The sequence below is a fragment of the Myodes glareolus genome, chromosome 5 (assembly GCF_982192425.1).
Source record: "Myodes glareolus chromosome 5, mMyoGla1.1, whole genome shotgun sequence".
Taxonomy (NCBI): domain Eukaryota; kingdom Metazoa; phylum Chordata; class Mammalia; order Rodentia; family Cricetidae; genus Myodes; species Myodes glareolus.
This window is the reverse complement of record NC_142030.1, coordinates 47,705,576-47,730,862: the sequence shown is the minus strand read 5'-3', so window position 1 is coordinate 47,730,862 and position 25,287 is coordinate 47,705,576. Positions and strand designations below refer to the sequence as shown.

The window sequence follows — 25,287 nt, the reverse complement described above, 5'->3', positions numbered from 1 at the left end:
ATATAAGAAAGTGAGCTATACCCAACTCTCCAAGTGCTGAGCCCAGCATTATACAAGCGACACACACATGGAAGCACCCAGTGTTTCAAATACCTAGGTGCTACGAAGATCGTTGAATGTTCTTTGCATGTAACAATGAAAACCATGGCTAGTTCCTGAGCTCTCACTGTGTGTGCCTGTCACACAGAACTTGCCATGGATGTTGCTGCTTTCCACTCTCCCAGCCTACAGATGCAGCGCTTAGATGACTTCTATACCCTGTTGGGAGAGAGACATAAAAGGCCATGCAACAAAACCTAGATGCATCTCTGACTTCTCGCCTCTGACTTCTCGCCTCTCTAGGCAGTAAGGGAACAAACGGCTTTGACCTTTAGATGGTCAGTTAAACCCTTAACGTGGTGATGACTCTTGACGTTTCACCGACTGCACTGCAGGTGTTTACCAAACAACCCAGGGGTATCATCTGCTCCCTTCGAATAAAAACCAAAACCCAGGGGCAAAAGTATTTTCCTAAGGATATAAGCATCAGGATGAAAAGGCATTAAAGTCTCTGGAGCCACAACACTCTGTATTTTCTTCTGCAAGGCCTATCCTCTTTGCACCCAGTGGGTACACTGCAGCCACAGGTATGAAAGGCCAAGGGCACTGTTAGGGCCCTGCTGCCTGTTCCTCATGCTCGAAAGGCAAAGGGATTGAAGTGTTTTTCTTTTTCATCTAGACACCTGCTGGGAAATGTACACCTCTTCCTAAGTCATCCTAGCGTCTTCTGTGATAAAAGTCCAAGTTCATTAGCAGAGCCCACAGGATAAAATAAATGGCTCGGAGGACAGAAGCGACAAGTGTGAAACATTAAACTCAGTCTCATCCAGCAAGCACAAGGGACAATAATTCAAGGAGAGGTAGGCATGCTTTCAGAGGATGTAAATTGACCTCTTGGCTTCCCAACCCTCTGCAATTCCCCCTGTAGAGAATCCGATGGTCTCTTCTGACTTCTGCTCACTGCATGCACACGTACACAGGCAAAACATCCATATGCACAGCACGCAAATAAAGCTTAAAAAATTCATAAAGTAGGACAGGGAGGGGAGGAATATTTTATCAAGCCCAAGGAAATGTGAGCAACGTGATGTCTAAGGACAGTCCTATCCCATGGATTAAAATTGGACTTAGCCTGGCTAAATTAGATCAAATCAAAATAACCTGAAATGCTCAGTGTGCCATAGCCCTCCTTTACACACCCGATGATGGAAACCCAAGGTGTCATCTTTTACTGTATAGCCATACAGCAAGATTCAACTCTGGGGAAGACGGAAGTGTGAAATAGTTCTATCTTTAGTGGTGAACAGGAAACTCTTATTTTCCAAGCTGCTGGTTGTTCTCTTAACACAACGGAGTTTTTACCAAGAGAGTAAATCCCAAAGAACAAGAATGCAGCAATTAGTGAGCACTAGGATTCCGCTACATGGTTCTCAGTGCCATTCTGGACTGTGAAAGGAATACTCGTTGCCTTATCTCAGAAGTCGTTGTGCATTCGGGGAATCCTTTCATTTCCTGAAATGGTGATGCTAGTTCCGGTTTGTTAACCCAACCCTGGAAGAAGACTACTCCACAACATGAGCTATTACCCCCATTTAACAGAGGAGAATGAAGCCTACGGAAACCAGGTCTTCTGCAAGGAGTTGGCATATATCAAGTAGGGCTTGGGGTGGTGGCTTAAATGAGCATGACTCCCATAGGCTCATATGTTTGAATGTTTGATCCTCACTAGGCCAAATGCTTTGGGAAAGAGTAGGAGGTGTGGCCTTGTTGGAGGTGATGCATTATTAGGGGCAGACTGTAAGGTTTCAAAAGTCCAAGCCAGACCCAGTTTCATTTTTTTTTGTGTGTGTGTCTTCTGCCTGTGGATCAGTATGTAAGTTCTTAGCTATTGCCCCAGCACCATGGCCACCTATCTGCTGCCCTGCTTTCCACCACAATGGTCAATGCTCTAAACTTTAAGTAACACCCAATTAAATGCTTTCTTGTAGAAGCTGCTCTAGTCATGATGTCTCTTCATAGCCACAGAACAGTAATAAAAACACATGGAAATAGCAAATACTCCACTGGCCACTCATTCTCTTGTCACATTTTGGTTTTCACCTTTACCAACAAAAAGGAATCTTTGGTACCTCAGTGGATCTTCACATCTGCCACAACATAAAAGATCTGAACTCAGTTAATGTTCATTGATTGAAAAAACACCAGTGGTTCAAGTCACAATACATTCAGAAGGGCTTTGTTTTGTTTTGTTTTTTTTTCAAAAATTTATGTCTACTAATATCAACAAAAGTACCATTGTATGTGTACCTAATGTTTGAGTATTTGTGGGGTACACTGGTGCAGTAAAATCCAGTGTGTATGTAGATTTGGGGACCTCTGTTGTGATAGATAATATTTTAGGATAATTGTGCTGCTGGAAAGAAACCATCCAAGCCTTTCTCTCCTAGTGGACCACCTGCTACCAGAGTTTGAGAAGGAACTTCAGTATATCATCCTACAAATTTAAGCCATCTTTATGTGTTGGAAGAGAGTAAAAGAATGAATCACACATGGAGACAGCAACTGTTTACCACTGGCTGGAACATTCTGGGGTGGTATATTTGCTTTCTGTGTTGCCCAAATTTCCTATGCTAATAATCCACCCATTTTAAAGGGAAAACAAATCACAAAAGACTCAACAGATAGTCCAACACCCCTGGATCAGGAAATTATAGTTTTTGCAAAACCTAAAATTGTAAGTTCTTGTCAAATGTTCCCAGCTGCTATATCCACTCTTCCTGGAGACCTGTTCCTAAAGAATAGCAGTGGGGCCATGGTGGCCGACATGTGCGCTCATATGCATGACACCATGAGGACGATAAGTTTTTAATGTTGATACAGAACACAAGTCTCACCTCCAGGAGAGTAAGAAATATTTTATTCAAGAGCTAAATATAAGTGAGCATCTCCTGAGAAATTAGATTTAGGTTAGCCCAAACCCCATGTTCCAAAATGGTAACTACTCAATTGAAGTTTTCACAGTAGACACACACACACACACACACACACACACACACACACACACACAGTCATAAATTAAAACATTTTTCAAATATGAGGGTGGAAGCATCACGTATGTAGGTTAAAGCAGAGAAACATTTGTAATAGGCTTCAGGTGCTTTCCAATTATATTCTTAGATGTTAGTTGGAAGTTAGGTCAGACATGGAGGTGAGCAAGAAAATTTTAGTGGGCTAAATATGCGAGAATTCAAGATGAATTGTCATTAGGCTCCGGACCTGCAACATTTCAAATCACTGAAGTTCTCGTCAGCCTTGAAGAAGGCCCAGTGAGAGATGCTGCTTCTCTCCAGAAACGTTCCTTCACACCGATTAGGACAACGGTATTTCCAGAGAAATTTCTAACATCCCGATGATTTCTCTGACCAGGACAATGGTATTTCCAATGCAGAAGTCCCTGGCATGTCCCCTGATAGCTTCCCTGATAAGGACAGTCACATTTCCAGGGCAGAAAACCCTGATACATCCTCTGATGCCTTTCCTGCCTGTTCTGTTGAGCTGCCTGGTGACTTCATGACCTAAAAGATTGCTACTCCTGTCCACCAACCTCTCTGTCATTTTGATGGCATCCACTCCTTTAGTAACTAGCTCTGGTGGGGCTTTTATAACACTGTGACCTCTTGGATCCTGTGTAGAAAAAGGCTCTTTAGTTCTCTTCACAGAGTTCATTTATTTCAAGAAGAAAAAACAACCTAAAACTATATGCACTCCTAACACAGCTTATACAGGGGCAGAATTATTATTTAAAATATTTAATCGTATTGTAGATATGCTCTTATTACTACTTTTTTCTCAAGACAGGGTTTCTCTGTAGCTTTGGAGTCTGTCCTGAAACTAGATCATGTAGACCAGGCTGGCCGCGAACTCACAGAGATCTGCCTGCCTCTGTCTCCTGAGTGCTGGGGTGAAAGGTGTGCACTACCACTACCCGGCCTTCTTATTACTATTTATAGAACATAGCTTACACGAAAATCAAAGAGAGTTCCAAACCAGTAAAAAAAAAAAAATCAAAATGGATGAGATCCTGAAATGTTTCTATAATCCAGTTATCTCTGTCTGCGTATTTACGAGTTGTTGGTCAACATGGCCACCAGTGGCAATGACCACTCTTTATCCTGCAGTGTCCACCATCTCTGTCTGTCTCCTAAGAGGAACTCCACTGCTGCCAGCAACCTCACCATCAACAGGACCCACCATGCTCCTCAGCTCCCTGGGATCTTAGACGTGCCCTAGGACAAAGGTTTGACCTACAGCTGAGGAAACGTTAGGCATTACTTATAGAAAATTTCTTCAGAAAGGAAAAGATGCATTCTTCTCTTGCTTCATCTGCTTCATGGAATGCAGATACAATGGCTGGTGCTTCAGCAGCTTTCCTAGGCCCTAAGGGTGGTGAGGGTCATATTTTAGGTATGGTAGAAGAGTGAGATGGACGAGGTCCAGGTCTGCCAATGATTTCTAGAGCTCTCAAGCTCACTCTGTGAAGTCTCAATACTTCCTTCCATATCTGCATATACAGATACACAGGCAAAAAAAATATTTTTTTACGTTTTACTTGCAGCCAAAGAATCTTAAGAAATTTGTAGAAATTTGAAAATTGCCAATTGTTTTAGCAGGATACTTCATCAAAACCCTTAATTAATCCCATATATTAGTCTAGAATGTTCCTACCAAATATTAGTAATCCTTAGGAATCTACTTAGAAGGATTCACCTGCATCAGATCTTTCAAGGGTTAAAATACCATAGGCTTGGGTAGACCATCTAAGCAGGGGGGTAGTTTTATCAGCAGTGAACCTTTATTTAAGTGACAGGCAATGAGACAATTTTTTCAAAATTCAGAGAGACCAGGCTTTACTGCATAGCAATGAATTCTTATATTTAATTTGTTAGCGGAATAGCTAATATATGATATCTATCTTTTCAACCCCAACTCTGATCTTTTAGAAAAATGCTATAGTTGGTATACTACTTCTAAAGCAGCAATTTCTATTCTATTGCGTATCTGACCAGTATTGCTAAAAAATCTGTCAACATCATAATAGCAACATGAAAAAATGAAAGTTTGAGAAACTGACACAGATTGGAAGATACAGAGACAAAACTGGGGAAGGGTGGGCACTAACTGTGTGACATCATCCTGGAAAAGAAAATCACATCAGGGAGGGCCTGATGAAGAGTATTTGGAGTTCGGATGCTGGTAATCTTCCAGCACTGAAGTCTGAACTGTAGCAAGCTACCACGTGATGAGCCATGGGGGCTGGAGAGGGAGACAAAGGAGCTCTAGGCTCCACCTTCCCAATGTCACTGTGCAACTATAAGAACCGTAGATAAAAGAGACAGGCATACTCTCTCCTGCCAGGCCGTTGGGAGGATTATTTGACATTAGCTACAGAGAGAGTTCTGGTCTGATATTGGGAATTGTGCAAATGAAAACATCCTTCTTTCAAACTGAATTCCCCACATCCCACCAATTTTTTTAATCCTATTAAAGGAGTCCCTTTACGTATGGGTACTAAGCATTAGCAAGGAGGAATCCATTCTTCTATAAAAATATTCATAAATTGGAATTGCTATTCCTATCCCCCCTTTCCCTCCACAATCAGCTATCTCTTTGCTAAAGTTCAGTTATTCTTCACTTGCCTTGCTTTCTTTCTAGAAGTAGTTTGACTGTTTATTCATAAATTTTACAGTGACAGACCCAATGGTGCTTCTGTGTCCCCAGAAACAGGCGTGGCTAAGGACAGAGGCCATGGTTTCTCCACGGTTCTCTTTCCTAGGCTCAACATGGAGTCTCTTCTCAGGGGGGCTTCTGTGTGTTGATTTGGAATTAGTAAACAAGGAGTAAGTAAAAGGCGTTTTTTTCCATGAATTTTGAACGATTGATGACATTTGGAAATGCTCCAATGTGATATCAGACTTAATTATGACATATTTATGTCAAAGCACTAAGCCAGACAGATTTTCTAGGACATGAGCTGCTTTGGTGACTCCTGGCTGCCCCTTGGGGCCCCATGGCCACTTTTACACAACCAACAGCATAGGAAGAAACTCCTTAGAGAAACAAAAGCAGCCTAAGGACTGGTTATGTCTCCATGACCATGAGCGGCTTCTCCTTCCTTTGCAAAGAATGCTTTGTAAAATCAACAAGCTAATTTTTAATTTTAGATCCTTTTCTGTTCATTTTAGTGTCTGGTTGTTTGTTTGCTTTTCACTGTATATTTTTATACTTCAACTCTTCTCTCTGTACTTGTCAATACCAAATCCAACTCCTTCTGAGATAACAACATTTTGAAGTTTGTTTTAGTAGATTACAACAAGAGAACACAGGAGGTGTGAGCTGGTAAGGAAAACATACCCACAAGACAAAGCCACAGAGCCACCAGGAAGTATTTTTAGCAGAACTGAATGAGGAAGGTTGGAAAAGAACAAGAATGATAAGAAGAAATGCTTTGGTGTGTGCGTGATTTCAATCTCAACAAACTGACATTTGATTTAGAAGTTGGATCTGGAGATAAGCTCGTCCTTCAAACTGAGATCTAGGCCGTCACAGAAAACAGAACTGATATATACTGCTATATTCTCTCACTACCTCGATTATATGTAAATATGGGGCAATCTGGTGTGCTTTCACTCCCAGCTCCCCATGCCCATGTGCTTATCAGAGAGGCCTTCGGCAGCTGTGGCTTTTCTTTTTAAAGTAGAGCTTCAAAGGGAATAAGCCACAGATAGCAAGATTAATATCACTGGTGTAAACTTGCAGACTCTATTCTGAATCTCTCAGAATCTGGGAAAGGGGACTGTCTTAGTTTTAACTGTCAACTGGACATAACCTATAGCTATCTGAGAAAGAAATCTCATTTGAAAGATAGATTAGACTAGCCTGGGATCATGTCCATATGGGTTTTCCCTGATTGCTATTTGAGGTAAAAGGGCCCACCCAACTGAGTGGGACACCATTCTTCCAGCAGGTTCTGGGCTGCAGAAGAAAGATAGGTAGATATTCATGAACCTACAAGAAAGCCATCAAGGAGTGTTCCACTATAGTTTATGCATTTGAGTTCTTGTCTGTAGTTCCATCAGGGATGGACTTGTAGCTTATAAACTAAAATAAATGCGCTCTCCTCCAAAGTTCCTTTTCGTCACGGTGTTTGCCACAGAATGAAACTAGAAGAGTGACCAATGACCAGATGTTGTTTATGCCACTCTTATACATGCTGGACTTTGAGACCCTCAGACCAGCACACATGACAGCCAAATTATTGATTGTGTACATTGAGAGGTGAGGCAGCCTCCAGCCAGTGCCGAGGATATAAACACTGCAGCTGCCTTCCAAGGCAGGCAGCCAAAGGTGGCCTCTACAGTCTTTCCCAAATTCTCTGAAAAGATGAGCCAAAATGATCTGTCATGAGGCACTCTAAGTGGCACTCCAGTTCAGGGCCTTCCTTTTGCCTCACTCCTCCATACCCATCCTAGTCAACAAGACCACTTCTCAGTAAAGTTATGTGCTTCTCTAGTAGAAGATATGCCAAAAAGTACCTCTTTTGGTGGAAACTTGCTGGTGAACTGTCATTGTGTTAGCCATGGATGCTATAGTTAAGCGGTTCAGGAGAAGCAGGTGACAGCGAGAGGCTCCCCTCTGCCCTCAGAGAGAGCACAGCTGGTAACAGTCACAGAGATGTCAAACTATGTGAATGGGTTTGGATTTCTCGGCAGTGGTAAGAAAGCGTTTGACCCAGTTTCTCGGAAGAGACAGGTAAAGCTAAGTGATACATATGGATGGAGGTTAGTCGGTGTATGAAAAGCAAACAAAATATGCCAGCCAAAACCATGAACTAAAATATGGGAACAAGAAGCAGGGGGAGCCCAGGAGGAAGGTGATGTCAACACAAGGTGCTATTTGGGTGCTGTCAGCTTGGCACAAATCTAGACACAAGCCGAAATTTCCATGAACAGGAGATCACAGCTGAGGAGTTGCTTCCACCAGACTAGCCCGTGGGCATGTCTGTGGAGCATTTTCTTGACCACTAATTGATATAGGAGGTCCAAGCTCACTGTGGGTGTTGCCACCTCTAATCAAATGGGTCTGGGGCTGTGTAGGAAGACAAGCTGAGTCAGCCAGTGGGAAGCATCTGGTAAGAGTCATTCCTACATGGTCTCTGTTTCTGGCTTCCTTCCTTGGGCTTCTTTCATTGAGTTCCTGCATTGGTTTCCTTTGATGATGGTTTGTGACCTCCAGACACATAAACTAATTTCCTTACCCAAATTGCTTTTGGGACATTGTTTGTTCATAGGAACAGGAATTCAGATTAGAATACATGGTTTGTCAATATATGGGAGTAAGGAGCTCGGAAGACCCAGGATGGGGTTGTCTTCCACATGGTATCAGGTTCCGGTGGAAGAAGGCAGGTGGAGAAACCGAAAAAAACTGAGAATGTTTCAAAGTGTATGAAGAGGTCTATACTTGTAACAGGGGGAGCCTTCTCCCTTGGGTAGTGGGCATATGATGACAAGTTTTAAACATAGATGAATCTGATCTGAATATGCTCTTAGAAAAATCTCTGTGCTGGATGTGACAGCACATACTTCTAATCTTTGCACCTGAGACATGATAGAGGCAGAAGGATCCAGAGGTTGAGGCCAGCCTGAATTGCATTGAGACATATCCGGTCTTCAAACTAAACAAAACAATCCATGTGCGAGGGATCCGACTGAGTGGGTAGGCACTGATGTGTGAAGACCTCAGGTCATCCAGACACCATACAAAGAGGGGAAGAGTGAGGAGAGAGAGGAAGAAGGAAGTAGACCTCTTAGTTTAAACAAAGGGCAGAGGGGAGGCAAGCTTATCAGCAGAGAGATCAGGCAGAGGGTATGGTGAGGGCTCAGACAAGAGCGCACAGTATTCACCTGTGAGGAGCAGAAAGTAATGAAATTGACAAGAATCAAGAGAATATTCAGCACAAGTATCCATTTTCCTCCCAAGGAACTTAACTAGTCACTTAGATCATAGAATAAAGAAGGCAGGCGTGGTGTTAAGATGTTGGCTAAACATTGTGCTGAATGGCAGGGAAGAACGAGGCAAAGGTGAATTCAAGCTCTAGATGAAACAATGCAATTAGCTCAGAGTTTCCAGTTGGTCATTTCAGGGCAAGGGCTAAAACAGTCATACTGAGAGTCGCTGGCCCACCTTGAAAAGCTAGATATTAATACCCTTAATTTAAAATACCCATGGGAACTTTGTCCATGCTGCTAGATGCACACAGCTCCAATTACCACAAATGTAGTATGTCCCATCAACAAAACTGCCTGGCACAATTAATACTCAAATCCTCTCAGTTAATCACAACTTAGTGTGATTATTTTAATTGAAATATTTATGAGTTTTTTCAGTACTGTTTAAGCAATTAATAAAATTCTATGTTTTAAGAGAGCTAGATCTAGAGAAGTAGAAATGCTTCCTATAGGAGCAAACACTAAAACTGAGATGTGTTTTTGTTGCGGTGAGGTGACGAAAGCAAAACTGGCCTGGAAAACTGAAGGATCACACTGTACAATCACAGCAAACATGATACTTAAGTCCAGCTCAGAAATGTTACTCTGATGTGCGCACATCACTCAAAGCCAAAAGCTGGGGGGAAATGAGCCTTAGGGAACAGTTTGCAGAATGTTTTATGTGCCCCCGTTGCTCACAGGATTGCTGAAAGCATAATGTTCTAAACTCTTGCTGAACTGGATATCTTGGGAGAGATGGTAGCAAGGTCCAATCAGAGCAGGCACCCAGCAGCCCGTCTGCCAAGTACGGGCTAAAGCCCAGAAGTGATCCGACAGAAGAGTGTATACCCTTCAGGGATACCTTCCTCCTGCTCCATTTAACTTCGCAGTTTTGGAACCTGAGATGAGAGACGTGAAGAGATGAGGCAGGAAGCGCTAGGCTTTCGTAAAAGTAATGGAGGTGAACACTGGTCTTCCCTTTTCCCCATCACCCCGAGATCCTGGATCCGTGAGAAAAAGAGGTTGTGACTGGAATCAAGAGAATCCCAGGAATGAAATATCCACTTGCTTCCTAAGAAAAATAACTCTTAGCTCAAATAGGAGAGAAATAAAAAGAGGCATGTAGTGTTAAAACAGAGGAATACAAACATACTTAACATGTCATCCTCAGTCTGTCTATCATCGATCTTTATTACCTAGCACTATATCTTTTAGTTATGTTTACCTAGCATCTACCTGGTATCTTTCATCTATCTATCCATCCTTCTATTTGATTTGCCTACCTGTCTATATCTGTCTGCCTGCTTATCTATCTACATATCTATGTATCTATGTATCTATCTATCGTCTATATACATACATAAATCATCTATCAACTATATAGCCATCTATCATCTCTTATCTGTCTATCATCATTGTCAGCAACAAAGCAGCATGAACAAATTGTGCGAAGTAGGCAGGGTTAAGATCTGACTGGTAGAAATTTCAGAGGATGGCCTGGAAACTTTCCATTCTACCAGGAATGAGGAGCAGTTAATGGACAAGTGGGGCTACTCTAATAAGACAAAGCAGTAGAAACCACACGTCACTATTAATCCCGACAACTGTTTATTTTCATGCATAATGGACCAAAGCGAGGTTAGCAAACAAACATGTTACTTTGTACTAACGTATTCAAATTCCTGAATTTGGAGCACAGTGGGGCATGCCCAAGTCTAAGGACAGCAAATGAGTGTAATTGTCTATAATGGTCTAGAGGAAAAAAATGACAGAGCAGGCTAACATTAATAGCTAGAAAAAAAATGACCTAATTATGTAACTCGAGAGAAGGGTGAAGACAACATTTAATAAAAGGCCTAAAATTCATATTTCTTTAATGTTGAGGTTAATAGGACTGAATTTGGGAACAGATAAGTGAACGCTAAGGACTTATGCTAAGGACAACTGCATTCTTGGAGAAAATTTAGGATCCCCTATCCTCAGGATTACTAGAAGTTTCTAAGGGATTCTGAGAATACAGCCATCTCTCAGGTTTTCTGAATAACGGCTGTCCATTTGAGTCATTATGGATTTCCTGAAATTCCAGACTTTAAAAGCCTGAAAGAGAAACCATCTTGGCCATTGAACTTGAGCTGAAACAATCGAACGAGATGGAGAAATATGCACCATAAATCAAGGTCAGCTACAACAAGGCCCTGCAGCTCAAGTTACCTTGAAGATTTGCCATGTCTCCTGGTGAGTGCATCCATCCCCACCAGTGCCTGAGAAGGTGTGCATGAAGACATTCATGGCTGCATCACTCATGATAATGAACACCTGGGAGATGCCTTGCAGTGAGGCTGGTTAGATGGTCCGCCAGGATCCACCGGATCTGGGCTCATGTGGCTATTACAAGGATGCATCAAAGGGGAAGGAGAAGACACCAAATTACCTTTGCATGACTGATGACAGAAGAACCAAAAGTATAAAATTCACAGGTGTGAAGAATGAGCGGTTGGCATGGTACACTTGCAGCCTCCTTGTTAGCATTTTTCCAATTTTCTATAAATAAGCATGCTGTAGCCATGGGATGGCGCTGAAAACAGCAGTAAATTTGGGGGAAAGCGTGGGTACTGATGCTACCTGCAGACTTCCACAGCTAATAAAATAGTACTATTTATTTATTATTTTGAGACAGGATCTCATTACAGAGCCCAGGCTCCTCCTTCAGTCTCCTGAGTGTTATGATTACAGGGATGAGGTACCAAGCTTGGTGTAAACAAGGTCTTAAGAGAGAAACCACTTGGGTCCATGGTGAGAGATACATTTCCTGTGCACAGGGCCTTTGGGATGTGCATATAATGTGCACACTGAGGAGATCTTTGTCAATGGCACACACTTCTTGGGTCATTTCTATTCACTGGTTTGAAAGGCACTAACAATCTATTTGGAATAAATTGTTTGATTTTCTAAAGAAAATTAATGGAGTGCTTACAATGGCATGCAGATTAATAGTAGATCAAAGATATTTTTTTTCTGAAAGTTAATTCTTGCATTGACAATTTCTATTGTTGCGAAGGATATTTTCTATGTTTTACTCTGTGATTGTCATCTCCACCAAAGGCTTCCGAAATAGGGACTGTTTGTATCTATATTGTAAAGACAAAAGATAGAGAACTGGGAAAGAGAGGGGGCCCGCCCATTTCCTCAAGGCTGAGTTCAGGTGCAGGCAGCTTTGACCAGGGCACTCTCCCCGTAGCGTCCACACCTCTGATTGCTGTCCACAGGTTCTCACGAAAGTATCTAATGACCCAGACCTCACAGACCACTCTTTGGTTTAAATCTTCTTTATAAGAATTCCAGAGAAGAAGCACAGTGCTTTGGAAGACATGGCGTACACTTTCATCGCTGCTGTAGAAGCCAAGGAAAGGAAATGATGGCTCCATCGACTGGCCCTCTCCTCTCACTGAATCGTTTGTAAAATGGTACCGAGTCACACACACACACAACTCACTCCATCCTTGTTCTGTTTTTGAAGTTGATAATTTACTTAAGAGATATCATCACATCTTACAGTAACATTTCCTTAAGAGTGGTGATAGCCTCTAGTCCTAAGGAAACAAACTGTGATCTACTTACATGAAACGAAACAGAATGAAGGCCTAGTTTAAAAGTCTCTTGCTTATCTCCAGTGTTGACCATTCTGTCATCAGGATGCCCCACCACCTCAAGGACCATCACATCCCTTCTCGTACTGATTCCACACACTCAGATTTCCCAATTCTTTAGCTTAGTTTGTATTTTTACTATATTATGTTTCCCTTTATTCTTGAGTCCTTCCTACATGCATAAGTAAAGCAATTATATTATCCTCTTTTCCCCACTCCTATCAACTTCCTCACAATAGCCCCCTCCCAACTTCATGCCATTATTGTTTATTTTTATTACTCAGACCCAGTTAGAAATGCCCATCTGTATATGGTGTGAGGCCATCCACTGGAGCATGAAGACTCTACCCGCATAGACAGAGGAGGCATTCCTAGGTCCTATCTCATCCCTTCCTGAAGAATCTTGGTGGTTGACAGCTGCTGGGAGACAGGGAATCTTGGTGGGTTTAGGGATCGAGGGTGTGTGTGTGTGTGTGTTGGGGTAAAATAGTGCCTTGTGTAGTTCAAACTGGCTTGAAATTCTCAAATTTGTTGTTTAGCTGAGGATGACCTTGAATCCTCTGTTGTTCCTCCCTTCCCAGTGCTGGGATCACAGCGGGGAGCCACCACCAGCAGGTACAGGCTCCTCAATTCTTCCATGGACGGTGGTGAGGGGATCTGTACCTCAGCTCCTGCTAAATTTCAGAGAGATTGGATGGAGTGCGTGAAGCCAGGAGCCTGACACTTTTCCAAATGTGAGAGCTTTTGCAGAATGAATACGTGTGCGGATGAGGTAAACAGCGAGAATCGCGGTCTAAATCCGAGTGTGAAAATGCTGGGAAGGAATTGCTTTCATCATGAGACAGCTAAGATCTAAATACAGGCGGTGTGGAGAATCATTTCAACCCAGATGAGATGCCGCTTCCCAGAACAAACTATAGCAACTACTCCTTCACAATACATGAATGAATAAAACCAGCGGATGGATCTCTTCAGACCTAAACAAAGCAAATTCATACAGGTTTGGTTTGATTTGGCTTTCATTTAAGAGTTCAGGCTGAATTAATTCTCCCTCACAAAAATGTGGAAATAGAGACTAATACAGTAAACACTAGATATTTAGAAACTGCTATTCAAATGATCTCAATACTAATCAAGTATTCTATCCATGGACTTTTCTCTGGGTCCTGGACTTTCCCTGTACTTCTGCCTGCTATTTATAGAATTCCTCTTGGATTATTTTATTTCAATTTCCCAGCCATCCTAAGAGGTTTCCAGAATACTGCAAAGCCTGTTTCTCAGTAAGTAGATGAAGACCAAAGGATTTATTAAAAGGCAAAAGCTAGTGGAAGGATGCTGTTAAGGCACAGGCAGGTGAGTATGAGAATTCCCTATGGCACCCAGGGAAACTTACAGCGTCACAGAGGGAGCCAGCCTGCTCTAACTTGATCTCTGAGCTCTGTTGACCTGGGGAGCCGACTTAGCCTTTGCGTAACTCTGTGTTTCACCTGCAGGAGACCACAATCGTATCTCTTTTATAAGATTGCTGTGAGCATCTGAAGGAATTAACATTGGCACAAAGCTTGGCAGCCAGCAAACACAGTCCATGTACTATTAGCAGCAGGGTTGGTCCAGTGTGGCCTCGGCCTGTAATCCCAACTGCTTGAGAAGCTAGAAGAGGGAGACTGGAGGTTTAAAATCCGCCTGGGCTACAGCACGAGTTAATGGACAGCTTGAGCTACTTTTGGAGACCATGCCTCACAGTATAAATAATAAATAAATAAGGCACCAGGGCTGCAGCATTGTGGTGGGGCATGTACCTAGCACGAGAGGGTCCTAGGTTTGCTTCCTAACACTACAGAAGAAAAAAAGAGAGAAAGAAAGAAGCAAACAAAGAAAAAAAGAGAAAGAAAGAAAGAAAGAAAGGAAGGAAGAAGTTTATTTGAAATTATGGTTCTAATATTTCTACCAAATACCACAAAATTCTGCCCCGCACCTGCCTCTGGCTCCGACAGCCAGTCTTCTGTGGATTCCTATGGACACTCACCCTCACACACAGCAGACCGCCAAGTCCCCATCACCACCAGTACCATGGATAGGAAAATCATACTGTCCTTTACTCCTCCTGGTCAGTGCAGACGCAGTTTTGAATGTGGGAGAGCTTAAATGATGCATATTCAGAATAATCTAGAGGAGGCCCTTTGTGGAAACAGTGTAGATTGGAAAACAAAAGGCCTGCTCTCTTCGGATTGCAATTTCTCCTTCTTATTGCAAGTGCAGCCTGGTTATTTCTCACAGACATATAGCATCTGAAAGTATTTTGTATAAAGGTGAGGGACTGGTAAGATTGGGACCTGCCTCATCAGCTCCCTTAAACCCTGGGTATGGGGTGTGAGCCACCAGCAACCCCAGCAACCTGGATGGAGACACCCAATCCTTGCATTTTAAGATCTCAGTTGAGCCCTGTGCACATGAAAGCCACACAGCTACCTCTATGCAGGTACTGTGGTTGTGAATTGTCTTTTATTGAGTTGGTCTTGCAAAGGTTGGTATTCTATTAGGTGACTGATGGGGCAGTAGTCACGATAATCTTGATTTGGCAGGATGCAGGCACAACATAGATGTTATAACCAAAGTAGCAAGTCTCCTCCTCTTTTTCTCTTCCCTCTCTTATTATTTACTTATTACAGCTTAAAAGGGCAGATGCAGCCTTACCTGCACCAGCCAGATTGTGAGTGAGTCATCCCACTCCACCATTAGAACAGGCTATGCCTGTCAATTCATGCTGTACCCGCGCAGAAAGTACAGAAGCAAGGCTGGGCTATCATCCTCTGTCAAGCAGCTCAGGAAGCAACTTCAGAGGCAATGTGTACCCTGGCCAGACTTGAGACACTCCAAACGACTCGAGCAAGGGGGGGAAAGCGAATGAAAGGGAAACAGTATAATGAATTGCTCTAATTCTGGAGCTCCTCAAGGCATGAAGCAGGAACAAGTCAGTTTCAGTGACGAATGCCACCAACTCTGAGGAGTGACTTAGCAAATACCGAGGTATGACGGGACAGCTGAGGATAAACCGTACCTGAAGGAGAGACACACAGGAGGGGCCAGAGATGGCGCTCCACACCAGGGAGGGAGTCCTTACCGATATGCAGCCACCAGAGGGCTGCCACTAGCCAGACAGCAGGTTCGGAAGTTGAACTTAATTGAGTTAGATGGAGCACGGACTTTGATCCCCGTTTGACATCTCTTGGTTAGCGCACATCTTCTCTCAGGCCTCTGGATCTATACATTAAGAAGGCACTAGCAGAATGTTTGTTCCTAAATGATGAGTGAGCTGGTTTACACAGCTGCATAATTCCAGAAGGACATATGTAAGCCTAGCTTCCCTAGGCCGGTCTGGGACCGTGTCTTGAACGCTAAGCCCTCGGTGGTTTTACCAAGTACTGCACATTTCACGTCCATTTTGATCTTATGCTACTCTGTGGAGTAGAAAGCAACAGGACCACTTGATGGTGACTTCAGACGGACAAACTTGCTAAGTGGCTCTCCCAACTGGAATCTTTCCTTCCATCTTCAGATTTCTATACACGGTACATTTCTTTTGCTTCTCTGGTAGGAACTGCCTTCTAGAACCCATTTTTTTCCCCCTTGGTTTCTTTTCTCTTCTTTGTTCAGGCTGCCTTACTAATACTTGCAGTCTGTGGCTGAATTCTGGCCAATGAAATAAGAGTTCAAGGAACAGACGCCTCTTCTGAGACTTGGTCCCTAAAGAGTCCTCATCAGTGAATGGCTAGGATGGGAGCAATAGCAGTCTGAGAGGCTGTGTACTGATGGGCGCTAAACCACAGTCAGCTGAGCTCCTGAAAGATGGCGTGATGGGCAATTCTTATTGTTACTTTGAGGGGAATTTGAAATAATAGAGAAATAAGCCTATGGGCGCGCCTAAGAAGGCATGTCTAGATTAGGCTGAGTATGGCCACATTATTCCACATCTGCGGGCCCGACTGGATAAAAAGGGGAAATTAAACTTAGCAAAGACATTCATCCAATCTGTTTTTTGACTGTGGATGCAACATGACCACCTCCTGTTCCTACCTCGTCTTTTCCCTGCCGTGACCATATCTCCTGGAACAAGAAGCCAACAAGCCAAATCAATCCTTCCTCCTGAGCAGAGGAAAGTCATCACCAACCCCCACACCATCACCAGCCATGAACATCCTCAGATAATTATGTCCCCAAGACTTATATTGTGTTGAGTCATTCTGTGTTTGAACTAATTTGTCTTTCAACTCTTAACTGCAATGCGTGCCCAGCCCTCCTCCAGCCCTGCATGCCAGCTCTTTGGGACAGCAGCAGCAGCAGCAGCAGCAGCAGCAGCAGCAGCAGCAGCAGCAGCAGCAGCAGCAGCAGCAGCAGCATGCTTCTTCCTCTGCTTTACAGAGACTACCAATTCCATCCCTGCAGTGATTCTTCAGGGCACTCATAAATCACTGAGCCAACATCATCTGGGGAAAACGAACAGCCAGGCACAGTCCTGGGGAGGCAGGTACAGCAGTGGATGAGGTCAGGCTTTGCAGTCACACAGAGCTCAATGGAAGATTCGGCTTTATTGTGAATGAGCTATGCAAACCTTTGCTCGCCCCGCCCCCACCCAGCCTCTTTAAGTCATGGTCTCATTACCTGGTGCACCCTTAGGTTCCTTTACACTCAGAGCAAATGCGTCGTTGCTGGGTTGATCAAGCCAAGAGGGGCTGCCCTTTTCCATAGGCAGAATAGGAAGAGACAGCTCGATGGGAAAGCACTTTGGAGATGGGCTGTTGTGATTTTTGTCAGGTGCTTCAGCCACACCTCCAGCATTTATGTCAGCATTCCAGTTGACACGAGGCCAACTCTGCTCACATTCTCAGGGCTACTTCAACAAAATGCCTATCATCCCCGTGCTGGAAGCTGACAGGTCCCGGGCCTGGTCTGTCTATGAGTTGTCATTACTAATCCCCTGTTCTTCACCCTCAGCGCCTACCCTCATTGGTGCTGCTTTGTTTCAACACCATTTCCTGATTTCCTCTTTCCATATAAGGACAACGACTTGGACACAGGATGAGTAACAAGTATCTAAGGAATCATCTGGATCTATTTTTGTATTGGTTTCAAAACTTGAGCTTCTACTTATGAAACAAGCTATAGATTTCCACCTAGGGAGACATTGAGTAGTTAGAGAGTTGGACAGACAGACAGCTTTTACAGATACGTTTAAGCAAAAATCGGCAAGCCCGTTTAAAGAAATATACCAGGAAACACTCTGCAACTCTCTGGAGATGGCAATGGAATGGCTCAAGTTAGGGAATGTCCATTTAACGAAGTATAGCTGCCAATGCTACACAAACCTCTGGAGCTGCCAATGGAATGCCACCAGTTAGGAAATGCCATTCTAAAGCCCCGCCAGCCTCCTCAGGTGGCACAGCGTATGCCTTCCACCTTCTTCCTGGCATTGTTTACTATGAACATCAAGCAAACAATTGCTCCTTTCTTGCGCAGATTCTCTAACTGCCTGTGACAGTTGCGTGTGCATACACCAGGACCCTTAGGAAGCTTCCCGCTGCCCTTTCACACTCAGCCCGCTCTCCCTTCATATCTCCGGGACAGATAGACGGGAGTATGACCCTCTCCTCTCCTCGTTTCTCTCATCTCTTTGCGTCTACCATTTTCTCTGCCTTTAGAGTCTGCTTGTCTTTGCTGTTCTGCTCTCCATGAACCTCTCACTGTGGTGTATTAACACTTCTCAGCAGGGTTTGCTACACCACACCTTAGTTACAGCCAAGCATCCGAACCACTTGGGAAAATTTAAGTTGCCAATCCCTCAGTCGCCACTTGAAAATTCTGACTTAACGTGTAGGACTGTAGCCTGGCACTTAGGTGTGTTAATTCTTTCAAGAAGAGTCTATGGGTAGAGAGAAGGGCGAGTACCATCGCTATACACAGTCGCTCTTCCCAAATCCTTGCTCTTGCAGCTGGCTCTGCTTGCTTGGCTTGCTGTAGACGACACGGCCGCAGGGAAATACATGAGGATCCACTTCAGGATTTTTTAAAATCCATCCTGGCCTTGTTCAAGGACACCCGATCTTTGAGTGATTTTAAATCACTATTCCATTCCATTATTGCAAGTTATTAGAAACAGACTGGGCACAGAAGAATATCACAGCCACTCTGCCAGGCTCTGGACCGCTCCCCCATCTAGGAAATGCATCATGCGGGCTATTTTAGGTTGTTAATTAGTCATGGAAAAAAGAGAGCCATCTGCTGCCACCAGGTATGGACACTATAAGCATTCTCTTTGCTACCCATACAGCACAACCCATTTCTTTAGAAAACGAATGTGGAATCTTCAGGGTGGCAGCACTATGTAGCTTCACCTGGGTCAGCACACTTATGGGCACAGTCAGCCCTTAGCAATAGACAGCACTTAGAAGGTAGAATAACCTAGAACCTGGCTTTGAGCTGGTGTCAGCGAAATCACGTCAGACCCTGAAACATACATCACAGCCAAGGGTTCTCAGGACCTCAGGTCATCTTACAGCAGTATTGAGGATTGTGTTGGCTTTCTCTCCTGTGCGTTCTTCCTTTGGCTGTGTGTGTGTGTGCGCGTGTGTGTGAGTGTGCGCGTGTGTGTGAGTGTGTGTGTGTGTGTGTGTGTGCATGTGTGAGTGTGTTCTAGTCCTCTAGCTGCCTCCTTGAGACTTAGGTCAGTGAGAATTGACATGTCAGCTGCTTCTAAACCATTATTAATGACAGGCCAGTTTCTGCCCACTCTGAACGCACGTGTGTATCCAGTCTTTCTTTGCTTTCACACTTCAACCTGGGGAAACACGACAAGAACTCTAGATGGTGGGAGTACCTACTCAGAATGTGGCCCTGGCTACCATACGCAGCTAGGCTAATACACAGGGAGAGAGGTAAGCCAGGTCTTTTCAATAATTATTACTCCTACTTTTCCCTTTTCCCGTTTTCCTGGATCCACAGCTTCGCCTCCTTGGTGTTTCATCATCCTTTAAGAATTTTTATCCTCCCCCCCCCCCCCAGCATCTTTCCTGGCTGGTCATTCATTTTCTTTTCATTCCTCCCACTCCATCTCGGGTTTGGGGGCCACCTCTCCTGATGTGCAGGTTTCACAGGTCGGCTGTCACCCCTACTCCCTCATCCTTGTCCCAGGTAGTGCTGTGTACTGGCAGATTTCCTCCAGAGAGCACAGCACACAGGAGCCCTGGGCTTCTGCCCTGGTAAAAATGGCCATGAACGCAGTCAACGACAGCACAGAGAAGAGCCCCAAAGACAAAAAGTGAACATGTTTTTAGCAGGGAGACACTTTGCTTATTCTGCTTAATAGTGTCATGATTCTGTTAGTAGAACTCTAAATTAAATCATGTACACTTAAAAAATAGATTTTTATCCCCACAATGTCTGTGTTTTTGTTTGTTTGTTTTTAAAGTTAAAGTAGCTTTCAGGGGTGTGTTTGTGTGTGTGATCCTAACACTGGGCACATTTGCCGGGGCTGACTTACACCTGAACATAGAAGGATGGCCATCTTGTCCTCTAGAGCTGGCTGTGTGAACTGAGGGGTTCCTGGGTGTTCTTGCCACAAGGATAACTTCCCAGACACTACTGAAGCTGTTGCCCTCTCCCCTCTCCTCAGCCTGCTTTTCTCTCTCAGCTCCAGGGCGCCATTCCTTGGCTTCTGTCTTCCACTGACTTCACAGCTATGAGGTGACAGCTAACGTTCCCTGGCAGCATATGCAGCCAGGAACAGGTGCCAAAGCAGAGACCAGAAGAGAAAAAGAGGATCCCACCGAGGCGAGGGCGGGGTTTTGCTGCCAGGCAGCCTCTGGGCGGAATCTCAGCGGGTCATACTGCTGAAGTTCCACAGGGACATGCAGCCTTCTCCAGACTTGGCAGAAACCAAAGCCCCCTCAGCTGGCTGTGGGGGCACATACTGTCCCTGAAGCTCTGGCTCCCACTGCCACCACCCGGGACAGCATGGTAGGAGGACAGACACTAAAAGCCCGTGATAGCAAAAGTGGGCCCTGAAGCCAACCCCGGGTTCAATCCCAACCTCTCGTACTTGCGGGTAATAGAACCTGAGTACCTTCTAGTGTGATCACTTGGCAGGAAGGTAATACAAATCACACATTGTAGCCATAGTGCAGTTTACAGACTTAGCTGGCAAGCAGAGAAATAGGAGCCATTTTCAAACTACTTTCAGGGAAGCCCACCTTTTAGAAATTCCTTTAAGTTAGTATACAAACGAATGGGTCTCATCATGGATGCATTTATGTTCGTCTTCCCTCTCCACTGACTTCCTGCTTCCTTACAGCTCCTTTCTGGCTGGGCCTCTCTCCCTCCAAAAGGTACCGTTTTTTGGTTCTCGGGTCCCACATGCTCCGTTAACCACGATTCCTCCTCCCCACAGTTAACACTTTCGCATCTCCTCTTAAGAGGCCTGTTATGCTAAGTTTTTGTCAACCTGCCACAAACTGAAGTTGCTAGAACATTCATTAAGGTTTGGCCTCCATCAGACTGACCTGTCGACAAGCATGTTGGGTCATTTTCTTGATTAACAATTGAGGTGGGAGGGAGGGCTAAGCCTACTGTGGGTTGTGCCTCTCCTGGGCACAACCTAGGTTGGATTTAACACACACACACACACACACACACACACACACACACAGAGAGAGAGAGAGAGAGAGAGAGAGAGAGAGAGAGAGAGAGAGAGAGAGAGAGAAAAGGCTGGAAAAGCCAATGAGAGTAAGCCAGCCAAGCAGTTTCCTTTACGGCTTCTGCTTCAGTTTCTACTTCCAGGTCCCCACTGTGGACGTCTTTCTGGCTTCTCTTTGATGCTGGCCTGCAACCTGCAAACTAAAACAAACTCTCTCCACCTCAAGTTGCTTTTGGTCATGGTTTCCTCTCAGTAGCAACATCCTAACTAAGACAATCCCTTTTCTGTGTTCATGGCCTCCATACACACAGCACACACGGATGCGTTCCCTCAGTGAGAGAATATTTGATATTCGTCTAACTATGGCCTATTTTACTTAACATAATGATCACAGCTTCAATCTTCTTAGTAGCTGAATAAAATTCCTGATCTATCAACAGACAAATGGACACTATTCTTTAGGAACAAGGTCATCCCATGGCCCACACGAAGCTCATTTCATGCTTGCTACTTCAGGCTAACCCCCAAGATAAGAATCCAAACACAGGTCTCTTCAAGACCTTGTGGCCCTTCTCTCAGTCCTCAGCTGCTTCAACTCATGCCGTACCTACTGAGCACTGACTTCGTGCCAGGCCCTTTATGGATGCTGACGAGCAGTATGGACATAGCACATCACATGACCCTACAGTGCTTGGAGTTCAGTGATCATCCGGATGACGAGGGAGATAAATGGAGCGTGGGGCATCATCTTAGATCGGCGGTTATTTTTAAATCAAGGTTGAAATGTAAAACACAAATATATGGCCTACTTAACGAGGCATAAAACATAGATGAAGTAAATGTAAAAGGTTTTAGCTTATTAAACACGGGTTACTATCCCCAACTTCTGTTCTAGTTTCTGCCCTGGGTCTCAAGGATAGAGTGGTATTGGATACCCAAGGACAAGGAAGAGAATGTTCCAAGTGGAAGCCACACCGGAGGTGAAGGCAAGCAAGAGGAATGCTTCGAGAAGTAAAGCAACAATCTTGTTGATGTTCATCAAGAACACAGAAGTACATGGTGGCCTTGTGCGCAGGTTCAGGCTTGTGACATCAGAGATAGCTGAGTTACCAGAGGATTTAAGCCAGAGGCATCTTCAGGAAAAGGGTCTGGTGGTAATGAGTGAGGTAAAAGGGTGAGGCAAGAGGAAGGGCAAAGAAGGAGCAATTTTAAACCCCGCTATGAATGATGAAACCTAACTGAGGAACCTCTTTACCCCACATGACGGAGAAGTGTCTACTAAGAGGTGCGCTGTCATGAAACTGAAACCCGAAGAATGTGTCTATTTTTATTTTGAGAAATATAACGAAGAGGGTCTGGTAAAAATAGACACGCAGTTGGCATCTAGGAATGTGCTCTTCAGTTCATTCCCATAGCTTTGCTTGTTAAAGATTCTGAGTTAAAAAACCTCTCCAGGAAACAGCAAAGAACTGAGAAGGGGAAAGACACTCTGGTGCACATCAGAGCACAAGTGTTGGTTTCTCCGTGAGAGCAACAGCTTCCCAAAGGCACACACAGGGAAAGAAGAGACGGCTCGCACCGTTATTAGCAGATTTGGTGACAGGAGATTGCTCAGACAGCCTAGCATTGAGTTGAGTAATGCAGAGTGAAAGGACGGCCTATGACAACTGGAACCCCAGCCTCCGCTTCTAATTATTTTTCTTGGTTATATAAGTGCTCTCCATTGTAAATATTTCTCAAAACTGTATGTGAGCCCTGCCTATGGGAGAAGGCCATTTTCTAGCTGTATTCTCTCTGTGACTCCAATATTGCTCCTTCTAAGAAACCTGTTGCTCCCCCCACAAAGCATACCTGTTATTATTCAGAAGATGCTCTAAGGGAGTCATGTGTGCTGTTGGAATCTGAGACCACCAGGTTGTTGACTATCTCAGTCCTGAGGAGGTTGCTCTATCCAAAGGCATAGTTCACAGGGTTTATTTGGTGCTTGCAATGGCTGTTTATTGAAGACAGGCAAATTAAAGGTGAACCATGTGCCCGTGAGAATTTTATGATGAAGAGTGTCTGTGTTATGCACATTTTTACAGAGGATGAGTGTACTCCAGGAGGGCTCCTCTCGGGAGATTAACAAAGAGACCCTCCATCCTAGGCCATGTGGGCAGGATGCTGATTCTCTCAAAAGCAAGATAGACGTGGTCTTTGAGCTTCAGGAAATGGAGAGAAAACAGGTTCAGAGCTCAAGGTAAAGTAATTTCCCCAGATTCAAGACTTGGTTTCATTTTCTTACACTGGGCATGTTCATTTCCTCTGAAATGAAAGAACCATTTTCAGTTCTTATAAAAATGAGGGCAGAGGGGGTGGGGTGGCAACATCAGCCCCTTATCTACAGAGCGCCAGGGAGCAAACGAAGGAGGGCTTCCTACCATTTGACATCAGTGCTCTCTGCCTAATTCAGTTTCCACCAGGGTAGTTTTCATGCTTCTAAAAAATCCCACGTCTTTCTAAACATCATGAATAATGGATTGAGATTTCTGAAACCCCCTTCCTCTTCCTCCACAATTTAAATCAAGCCTCTTTCAGAGCCAACACACTCCACATGCTGATTGAAGTCGGAAAAGGTTAGAAATAGCAAAGGTTGAAAACTTTCCACAAAGGTAAGCAGATGAAGAAAATCACAGTACCATCCACAGGCAGGGTGTAGTCACCGTCAAGTGCGTTCATCATGGCACTATTGTCTTGCAGTGGGTACAATAAGTCAAAGCTGCCAAGATGCCACTGTGCTGGTCTCTAGGCTCCACCCTTGGCTCCTTAATTCTGGGACATGATGTTAGTTTCTGAATCCAGTCTTAACATAGCTGAAATTGAACCAAGTCACTGCATGGCAATGGACACTCTTTAAATGCCACGTACTCTGTGGGACCGACCAGAGAGAGCCATTGTCTGTGAGCTATTGGCTGAGTATCAAATTTTAAGATTCTCCTGCTTCTAAGTGCCCTCCCAAATTCCTACTGACGAACTGCATCAGGACTGTCAGGAACATCCCCTCTCTGCAGTGATGCACACTGTAAGAATATATACGCGAGACTTGAGTGGAGGAAGGAGGTTCTTCACCAGCAATGTGGCAGAGGTTATAATACAGCCCAGCTTGCGCAGTGTTTATCATTTACAAAGCTGTCCCAGCGACCCTGTGCTACTTCATCCCAAGGATGTGCATGTGGGGTTGTTCTGTTTCTTACGGAGTCCAAGTAAGTTCTCTCTAACAAATATTTAAGGAGTGTTTGGTGCATGCAGGTACTGATACACTGGGGGTGTGGATGGCACAGGACCTTAGCTCTAATTGGACTCTGGGCTAAGGAGAAATGGACGATAAATACAAGTCATAGAGGTGGAGAGAAGAGCTAAGAAGAAAATCCGTCAAGGGAAAGTGCTAAAGGATAAAGAACTGTGGGGTGGTGCTGTTCTTGTAGTGACTTTTGGGCCAAAACTCCAGAAAATAGAACAACAAGGGTTGGGTGATTCTTCAGAGACAGGCAAGCCAAACCATAGTAAGCAGGAATGTAGGGGCTCTATAGCATAAAGGTAGTGGGGTTCTCTGTACCCAGCCTGCTGAAGTGGAGTAGAGGTTGGTGGGAAGGTACCACCATTAAGGACAAGGAAGCATGATGAAGCAGGAGGGGTGTCAACCCATGTGTAGACAAGGGCCTTGAGCTGGGTTCATGGCCTGATGACCAAGTCCTACTCATGTTATGGTACCTCATGCTGCTTTTCCCAAGCCCTGCCATCTGGAGTCAGCATGGTCTACCTTGCGAATCCTACCCATCCTATCTCCTCAAATTCCACACAAGAGTCAAGCTTTTCTTTGCCTGGGTTTCAA

The 25,287-nt window shown here is 44.3% G+C and overlaps 1 protein-coding gene across 3 annotated transcripts in view; it reads right to left on the bottom strand.

The window, feature by feature from the left end:
• Positions 1-25,287, bottom strand: part of Lrrc3b (leucine rich repeat containing 3B) — an 84,282-nt gene that overhangs the window by 40,973 nt on the left and 18,022 nt on the right. The window lies entirely within an intron of this gene.